Source organism: Bos grunniens, chromosome 23, assembly GCF_055505025.1.
Source record: "Bos grunniens cultivar Pamir isolate PY7600 chromosome 23, Bosgru_T2T1.0, whole genome shotgun sequence".
Taxonomy (NCBI): Eukaryota; Metazoa; Chordata; class Mammalia; order Artiodactyla; family Bovidae; genus Bos; species Bos grunniens.
The window spans coordinates 8,728,091-8,737,137 of NC_141187.1; the positions used below are offsets into that span (position 1 = coordinate 8,728,091).

The window sequence follows — 9,047 nt, forward strand, 5'->3', positions numbered from 1 at the left end:
TAAGCCTGATTCCCCTGCATGGACTTGACTGGAACCCAGAAGATAAACTCAAAACACGAAGGGAGGGGTGACAGCCCCATGGAACCTCGAGAAAAAGCCCCAGCACCCTGTGTCCACTCGACAGGAAGCCTGACACCTCTTTTACACATCGAGAGGGAAGCTGAATTCCATGTCTCCACACAAGACGAAGCCTGACTCCCCTGTTGAAACTCCATAGGAACCCCGAGATCCACGTCAGAACTGAAGAGGAACCCTGAGGCTCCGGCCTCAACTCGAGGTGAGGCCCTATGCCCCTGCACCGACTGCAGAGGAATCCCGAGAGGCCCCTCGCAACTCAAATGGAGACTTGACTATCCTGAGGCAATATGAGTGGGTTTGAGGTCCCCGTCGCAACTCGAGAGGAACCCCAAGTTTCCTGCCGTGACTGGAGAAACCCCAGGAGATTCTCCCCTCAACGCGAGATGAGGCCCCTTTCTGCTGCAGCGTCTCAAGAGAAATCCCACCTTTCGTCTTGAGCCTCGGAAGGGTACTTGACACCCTTTAGGCAACTCAAGAAGTTCCCCGACATACCCGTCTCCACTCGAGAGGAACACCGAGTTTCCCACCACAACTCAAGAAATAATAATATTATTATAAGTATAATTATAATAATAATTATTATATAATTATAATTATTATAAATAATAAAAATTATTGTTATTTATTATCTGCTTGCTAATCATTTTGTTCTGTTCATCGGACCAGGAATTCCATGTGTTCTCTCATTTTTTCATTTTCATTCATTCTCTCATATTTTCCAGCATTTGAAGTGGTGTCTCTTGAACCACGTCCTTGATTGGATGGCCATGTTCCTCCTCAGGGATCCTGAAATTCCCTCATGTAATGGTTAGCACTCTGGATTCCGAATCCAGGAAATATGTTTCAACATGCCCTCCAGGCAATTTTGATGCACCAGGTTGGAGCACCGTCACTTTTTTCTGAAGGAAGAGGGAAAGATGAGCACAGGTCCTTGTGAATTTGGTGACAGGTGGTCGAAGGAGTCCACCTCTAACGGCTTCAGCTTTCTCTGTGGTGTAAAAGCAAGATCACCACATGAATATGAGGTGAGAGACAGAGAGGCACCTCATAGGCTCCAGGTTCAGGGAGTTTAAAGTGGTCAGTGACCAGCCTGGTGTGGCTGGGTCACTAGGCAATGCCTCGTAGGGACCACGAATGAGGAGTGGTGACCATTTCCTGGCTGGAGACTTCCTCCATTTCTTGACTTGCAGAGTAAAATCTTGGAGAAAAGAGATCATTAGGCTCACCCAGGGTTGAGATTTTTGCCTGAGACGTATGAAGGATGAAAATATACTAGTGCGAGGGAGTTCAGGATACTGGCAAGAGAGTTGATGAAATGAAGAAGCACAGACGTGAAGCTGCATAAGGCAGGGCTGATGCAAGAAGGAATGCTCCGTTGACCTGGAGGTCCTAGGGGACTGAAAAATGGTCATGAGAGGAGCAGAGACGGATGGGAGGAAGGATAGATGGGAGCTGAGTGATTCTGGAAGAGCTGCTTCAGATGACAAGGACCAGGGCGTGACAGTGTGAAGCGGTGGCTGAGCTGAAGTGGAGACGGTCCAGGTCATGAAGTCACCAACGTGCTGAGGAGCTAGGTGGGGAATGGGTCCTCTCCTTGGATGATGAGATGGAAAGAGGCAGTCTGCTGAGTGCCAGTGGCCCCCTGAGTGAGGCAGTGAGGCAGACAGTAGCCAAAAGGAAGGAAAACGGCAATTTAGCCCAACAGTTGGGCCTCAGAGGCCGTGAGTTATTTTATACTAGAAACTGGGGGTGGAGGATGAGGGTCTGGAGGCAGCCATCTGAGGGGGAAGAAAGGACCCTCATGTATGAGAAAACAAACATCTCTCATTTTAGAAGCCTGCAGAGGAGGTGGTACCCTCCAGGGAGAGTTCAATTTCAGTGGAAGTCAGGAAGTAAGGGAGCACTCCAAGGAGAAGTGAGGGGTAGGAGGAGGCTCCCAGCTTATTAGAGCGCGTGTCAGGGGGGCAGGGGGTGGGTCGGAGCCAAAAAGCACAGTCTTGTGGAAACAGTAATGCCGTAGAGTAGGTGGGCCAGGGAATGTACAGGCAGGCTGGATATCATCTCATTAGTCTCTGGGAAACTGTGAGAAGTGGTGGTTCAGGATGCGGAGCAGACCTCCTAATTCAAATCCCAGCCTTGCCGTGCAAGACTTTGGTCAAGGGCTCTGGACCCTCATTTTCACATCTGTAAAATGGGGATAACAATAGTTCTATCCTCACAGAGTTGCTGTGAGCCAACCTGTGATTCAATGACTTAGTGTGTTAAACACTGAGAACAGTGTCTGAACAGTTGCCTCAGATAACTTGGTCGTGCTCCCAAGCCTGGTGGAGCAGGCTCTTGGCTCTCCTGGCCCCTGCCCTGTGCTAGGTAGGATAGCGACCCTTGGATGGAAACAAGGAGTTCGATGAGCAGCTGCAAATGCAAAAATGACTTGAAGATCAAAGACATCCAAGAGGATTCCGGTAGAAAAAATGGACTCTCTGGGGCCAGCAGCCTGGGGACACTGCCCACACAGGGTCTGGATGGAAGGCTTGGTTCCTCAAGACCACAGAAGGTTTCACTGCTACATATCAGGCCAATTATGGCTTTTCTAACGATATCGTGTCTAGCTCTACTGCAAAAATACAAGACCTCAATGCTGGAGATGCAGAGGAACTTCCGCAAAAAAAAAAAACCTCAAACCCACTGATCCCCAAAAGAGGGGAGATAAAGAATCGAGATGGTTTCATGTTGATAAAGATAGAAATACAAATGTATGATATATCTGACTTGCCTCCAGACACTATAGTGTGTGAAGTTACACAGCTGACATCCAAATTTTGCATTATTTTGAGAGATCCTCAGAAGAATTTAAAGTCAAGTTTTGTGTTTGTTTTTTTTTTTGTTTGTTTTGTTTTTTACAAAGATAACCAAAGAAATCTTAAAGGAGACAGGCTATGCTGTTATTTGAAGAAGGGATCTTTGGATCTTGCATTAAAGCTCTTTGATGAAGATAAAATTAGAAGCTACAGGCAGGGACAGACTGGGAGCTTGGGGTTAGTAGACGCAAACTGGTATATATAGAATGTATAAACAACAAGGTCCTACTGTGTAGCACAGGAAACAACATTCAATATCCTGTGATAAACCACGATGGAAAAGAATATGAAAAAGAATGTGTATGTATGCGTGTAACTGAATACTTTGCTGCACACACCATGGTAAACCAACTATACTATCTCAATAAAAATCACAAAGTGGCAAAGTTTCAGCTGAAGCTATAAGTTACAAAGTGGCAAAGTTCCAGCTGGTGCTTCAAAAAAGAAGTACAAAATCTACAAGTAGAAACTGTCTCTGCAACAGAAGCAATTGGACTGGAGACCTGAAAGGCGATGGGCCAGCCGGAATGTACCAGGAGTGAGTTGTCATCATCAAAAATATATGTCATCCAATGGATCTGGAGGGTGTTCCACTGGCGCTGAAGGAGATCAGAGAACACCTCTGAATAGAGTGTACAAAGGTCGGACAAGGTAGGAAGCTCGTTTTCTTTAATAGGCACGCAGCTGGTATGGACTTCCTGTCCTTGAGGAATGCAGAGGAAGCTGGCTGTTATATTCAAACCCTTGATGGAAGGGGGTCAGATGGCCATCAAAGCACTACAGCAGGTGGGATTACAGACTATCAGGTTGAGGAGACCTCAGGAGAGAGGGGGAGTTGAGGGTAAAGGGAACTCTCCACAGACTGTGTGTGTTTATGTAACTGAAAGTGGTTCATTCCCCTGTGTGTGGTGATATACCAAGCCAGGCGGAGTGGGAGGGGGCTGCACCACGGGGAGGAATGTTTTGTTACCATCGTTGTATTATTGCTGGTGTGTGGTAACCATAAACGTTGATTTTAGTTTTATTTAAAAATTTTTTACAGACAACTGCCTTGGAAGAAATACTGAATTTCACCGTGATGTCGGTGGAAATAAAATACACTCTTCCCCATCCTCATTCACAGATTCTTCGGGATGCTGGCTAAGAGCCTTATCTTAGAGCCAGGAATAGAGAGGAAAGGAATCAGGTCAGGAGAGCATATTGCCTCCTGCCCACCAGCCTTCTAACCCTTGGTCCCTAAATCCTGGGACTGTCATGGCTTCGGTCCTTCCCAAATCCTGCCTGTTCAGCTTTCCTCTGAAAGGTCCTTCAATCATTTCTTCTTACTTCTTAGAGTTCGGGCTTCCCTGATAGCTCAGTTGGTAAAGAATCTGCCTGTGGGAGACCTGGGTTAGGATCCTTGGGTTAGGAAGATCTCCTAGAGAAGGGAACGGCTACCCACTCCAGTACTCTTGGGCTTCCCTGATAGCTCAGCTGGTAAAGAATCTGCCTGCAATGCAGGAGACCTGGGTTTGATCCCTGTGTTGGGAAGATCCCCTGGAGAAGGGAACAGTCACCCATTCCAGTATTCTGGCCTGGAGAATTCCATGGACTCTATAGTCCTTGGGGTCGCAAAGAGTCAGACACAACTGAGTGACTTTCACTCACACTTAGAGTTAATGTGGTATTTCTCTCCTGACAGCTGCTTCTTCAACTCCAGGACTGTCAGCCTGGAGTCATGGCACAAGAAGGAATTTGGGGCACAGAAGGTTCAAACCACTGAGTGGCTGTGTGTGTTGGGTTCATTACTTAGTGTAGCACAGAACACAGGAAGAACACTTCCGGGGGCAGGGGTGTGAATTCAGTGAGACGACACATCTGCTCTGTGATTTCAGGGACCTTGACTCACTGTTGGCTGAATCCACGGTAGCTATCAGAGAACACAGGGAGCAAGATGAATGGATAAAGAAGATACGGTACCTATGCTGCTGCTGCTGCTAAGTCACTTCCGTCACGTCCGACTCTGTGTGACCCCATAGACGGCAGCCCACCAGGCTCCCCCATCCCTGGGACTCTCCAGGCAAGAACACTGGAGTGGGTTGCCATTTCCTTCTCCAATGCATGAAAGGGAAAAGTGAAAGTGAAGTCGCTCAGTCGTGTCCGACCCTCAGCGACCCCATGGACTGCAGCCTTCCAGGCTCCTCCGTCCATGGGATTTTCCAGGCAGGAGTACTGGAGTGGGGTGCCATTGCCTTCTCAGCCATTAAAAGCAACAAAATTGGATAATTCGTAAAGATGTGGATGGACCTAGAGACTGTCATACAGAATGAAGTAAGTCAGAAAGAGAAAAACAAATTGTGTGTATTAATGCAAAACTAAGATCAAGGCATCCAGTCCCATCACTTCATGGGAAATCGATGGGGAAACAGTGGAAACAGTGTCAGACTTTATTTTTCTGGGCTCCAAAATCACTGCAGATTGTGATTGCAGTCATGAAATTAAAAGACGCTTACTCCTTGAAAGGAAAGTTATGACCAATCTAGATAGCATATTCAAAAGCAGAGACATTACTTTGCCAACAAAGGTTCATCTAGTCAAGGCTATGGTTTTTCCTGTGGTCATGTATGGATGTGAGAGTTGGACTGTGAAGAAGGCTGAGCGCTGAAGAATTGATGCTTTTGAACTGTGGTGTTGGAGAAGACTCTTGAGAGTCCCTTGAACTGCAAGGAGATCCAACCAGTCCATTCTGAAGGAGATCAGCCCTGGGATTTCTTTGGAAGGAATGATGCTAAAGCTGAAACTCCAGTACTTTGGCCGCCTCATGAGTTGACTCATTGGAAAAGACCCTGATGCTGGGAGGGATCGGGGGCAGGAGGAGAAGGGGACGACAGAGGATGAGATGGCTGGATGGCATCACCGACTCAATGGACGTGAATTTGGGTGAACTCCGGGAGTTGGTGATGGACAAGGAGGCCTGGCGTGCTGCGATTCATGGGGTAGTAAAGAGTCGGACACGACTGAGCAACTGAACTGAACTGAACTGATGCCTTGGTTTAATGAATACTGTTTCCAAAACTCCCTGCAAACTGAAATGCAGCATGAATTGCTGTATCCATTTTCTCCAGGGTGGAGAGAGCTGATTTCAAAGTTGTCTCAATCTTGCTTTCTCCTTCTTTCCTTGGATCTTTACCCTAAATCTGTGTTGGAACCCAGGGAATTTGCCTGCTCCCCTCATGCCTGATTTCCTAATGTCAGAAAAACCACCTTTCTTAAATGCAAGGTGGGTGGGTCCATAACTTCGTTCCTTTTGTCCTCAGGGTACACGTCCATTCAATAGCTCTGGAATTGAGATGGCACTTTCGTTTTGTGCAGAGACAGAGTTGTTGAACACAGAATGTTTCCCAGAGAGTCCAGTTGAAAAAAAACTCAGGGACTTCCCCAGTGGTTCAATGGTTATGAATCCACCTCCCAATGCAGGGGACATGGGTTCGATCTCTGGTCTGGGAAGATTCCACATGCCGAGGGGCAACTAAGTCCATGAGCCACAACCACTGAGCCCGAGCCCTCCAGCCCTCGCTCAGCAACAAGGGAAGTCACTGCATCGAGAAGCCCACTCGAAGCAAGAGACCCAGTGCAGCCAAAAGTAAATCAGTAAACAACTCAGGACAAGCTGAGGACACAGAGGTGAGGACACAGAGGTGTAAAAATAGAAGGAAATGATATTTCTTTAAAGGACAGAGATCCTTTAATAGCACTGGGGGGCTGTTACAAGCCATAGGGACATCTCCAAGTCCTTCCTATAGACACTAGGTAAGGACAGGGACCAGTGTGCCAGATGCAGGTGTGAGTCTCACAGATGAGCAAAGGGAAGGAGGATATTGACACAGTCCTGTCCGAGGTGGTGATCCCTGATGCTTCTGGGTCTGTGAGTCCAGTGGGTCCGTTATTAGCAAAAGAGAAAAGTGAGGGAGTTTAAGGAGCGGTGGCTCTAGCCAGAAGTTATGCGTTTCAGCTTGGGGATCACAAGGACCCACCTACGCCACAGGGACTGCGTGTCTTTGGACTGAAAGAAAAGCCCCTCAGCTGTTTCAGCCTGGACGGCGGCGAGCGGGGGAGGCCTGACTGCCTTCCAGAGCAGGCGCGGCCTCCCAGACCGCCGACGGGCGGAGTGGCCGAGCTCCAGTCCCTGGTCGATGCTGCCCCCTGGAGGTCAACGTGGGGACTCCAAGAGGTCTCCCGCTCTCGGTCTTCATACCGTCCTGAGAAGGCATGGCTCAGAGGGCTGCTATAGATTCCAGGGTCTGTTCGACGTCCCCGGAAACTGTGTGCTTCAATATAACCATAATGCTTCCCGGCCCCAGTATGTAAGCCCTCTCAGATTCCAGCAATGCCCCTCGGGGAGGCCTGCAGAAAAACATGCTTCTCTGTCCAGCGTGTGTATTTGGGTTTGGGGAGGGACAGGACAAGGGAAATTCAGAATTTCGAAAACCAAGGTACCAGCATGCATGGCCCTTCTCCCGCTGGCGCCTTAGCTGGCCTTCGACGAAGACACCTGTGTCGGCAATCTCCCTCGCGGGCTATCCAGAGATGCCCCCGCACCCCGACCCCCTTCTCTGGGAAACTGCTCTGTCAAAGCAACCTACGTCTCCCTAGTCCCAAAGCCTGGGCCCTTCTCGTCCTCCTCGAGCTGGGGCAGGGGTCAGGTCAGCGTGAGGACATCTGGGTCCCTGTGGAGTGCTGGGGGCCGAGGAACAGGAAAGGAAGGTGGGGGACGGAAGGTTCCCGGGGTGCGGGTGCCCAGGAGCCAGCTCGCGGTGCCCCCGTCTGGAGCGCCACCGCCCAGCACCGGGTGGGCCTCAGGGAAGGTCTGCGGGGGAGTCAGAGCGGGCAAAGCCTCGAGGATGCCGAGAGGAGGCGAGGGTGGCGGGGACGTGGGGTGCGGTCATTAAGGCCTCTTCCCTGAACCCTCGCCATCTCCCCGGGCTCCTCAGACCATCCGAGGCCGAAGCTCCGAGGTGCAGGTCCCGAGGTTGGTCAGCGTGCCGCTCTGAGAGCTGGGGTGGCACCCCGAAAAGAGGCGAGTGGGAGAGGCGGCTGGCACGGCTGCCCATTCGCCGCGCTCTCTGACCTTAATCCCAGGAAGCACGAAGCGCGGGGCTTGACCCCAGCCCCGGTGCTCGGAGCAGACGGGGCGCCGCTTTGCACCGATTCTCCCCGCCTCCGCGTGCGGGCTGGGCCAGCATCCAGAGGGCCCAAGCAGCCACTCGGGGGAATGAGTAGGTCGAGGGGTGCGGGGACGTCCCCGAGTTACCATTTCCCCCTGACGGCACTGGCCCCTCCCCCTTTGCATTTCCAGGCGCCCCCATGTCTCCTCGTGGCTCAGAAGGTAAAGCGTCTGTCTACAATGCGGGAGACCTGGGTTTGATCCCTGGGTCGGGAAGATCCCCTGGAGAAGGAAATGGCAACCCACTCCAGTACTATTGCCTGGAAAATCCCATGGACAGAGGAGCCTGGTAGGCTACAGTCCATGGGGTCGCGAAGAGTCGGACAGGACTGAGCGACTTCACTTTCACTTTCATGTCTCCTCTGTCTACAGTCTGAGTTCAAATGGGATCCTAAGGCGGCAGCAGCAGAAAGGGGCCGAGACACAGAGAGGGACGAGATGGCCACACTGCAGGCCTGGCCTGCTCAGGGCCCAGTGCAATGGGAACTGCAGCCCCCTAGCAAGGGCTGCGATGGTCACACCGGAGGAGCTAGGGAGCTGACCCTCAAGGAGAGAAGGCAATCCCGGCGTCAACCTGGGGTGGCCAGAGGGAAGGAGAGCTGGTGTCTGCCTTAGGAGAGCCGAGGCTGCTCTAGTGCCCCATGCGGCCAGCATCTGCCATTTTCACCAGGGTCACTTCCTCCGCCAGGTTGGTTACTCCAGAAACAGTTCTCGCCCTAAAACCAACGCAGCCACTTTGGCCTGAAGGAGCTGAAGGTTAGAGGTAACCGCGAGCCCCGAGTTTCTGGACACCCACCAGAAAGGGATGCAGGCCCAGGAGGCAGTCAGAGCGCAAAGGTGATCCTGGAGCAAAGACGGGGTTACTTGAAGGCCCCAGGAGGAAGGAGAAAAGAAATGGGAAAAGAGTG

At 50.8% G+C, this 9,047-nt stretch overlaps 1 long non-coding RNA gene across 1 annotated transcript; it reads left to right on the forward strand.

Annotated features, from left to right (window-relative positions):
- Window positions 1-3,224: 3,224 nt before the first annotated feature.
- Window positions 3,225-6,211, forward strand: LOC147346575 (uncharacterized). The gene is made up of 2 exons (XR_015152976.1): window positions 3,225-3,587; window positions 4,811-6,211. It is a non-coding gene; the product is annotated as an uncharacterized LOC147346575 (long non-coding RNA).
- The last annotated feature ends 2,836 nt before the right edge of the window (window positions 6,212-9,047 follow it).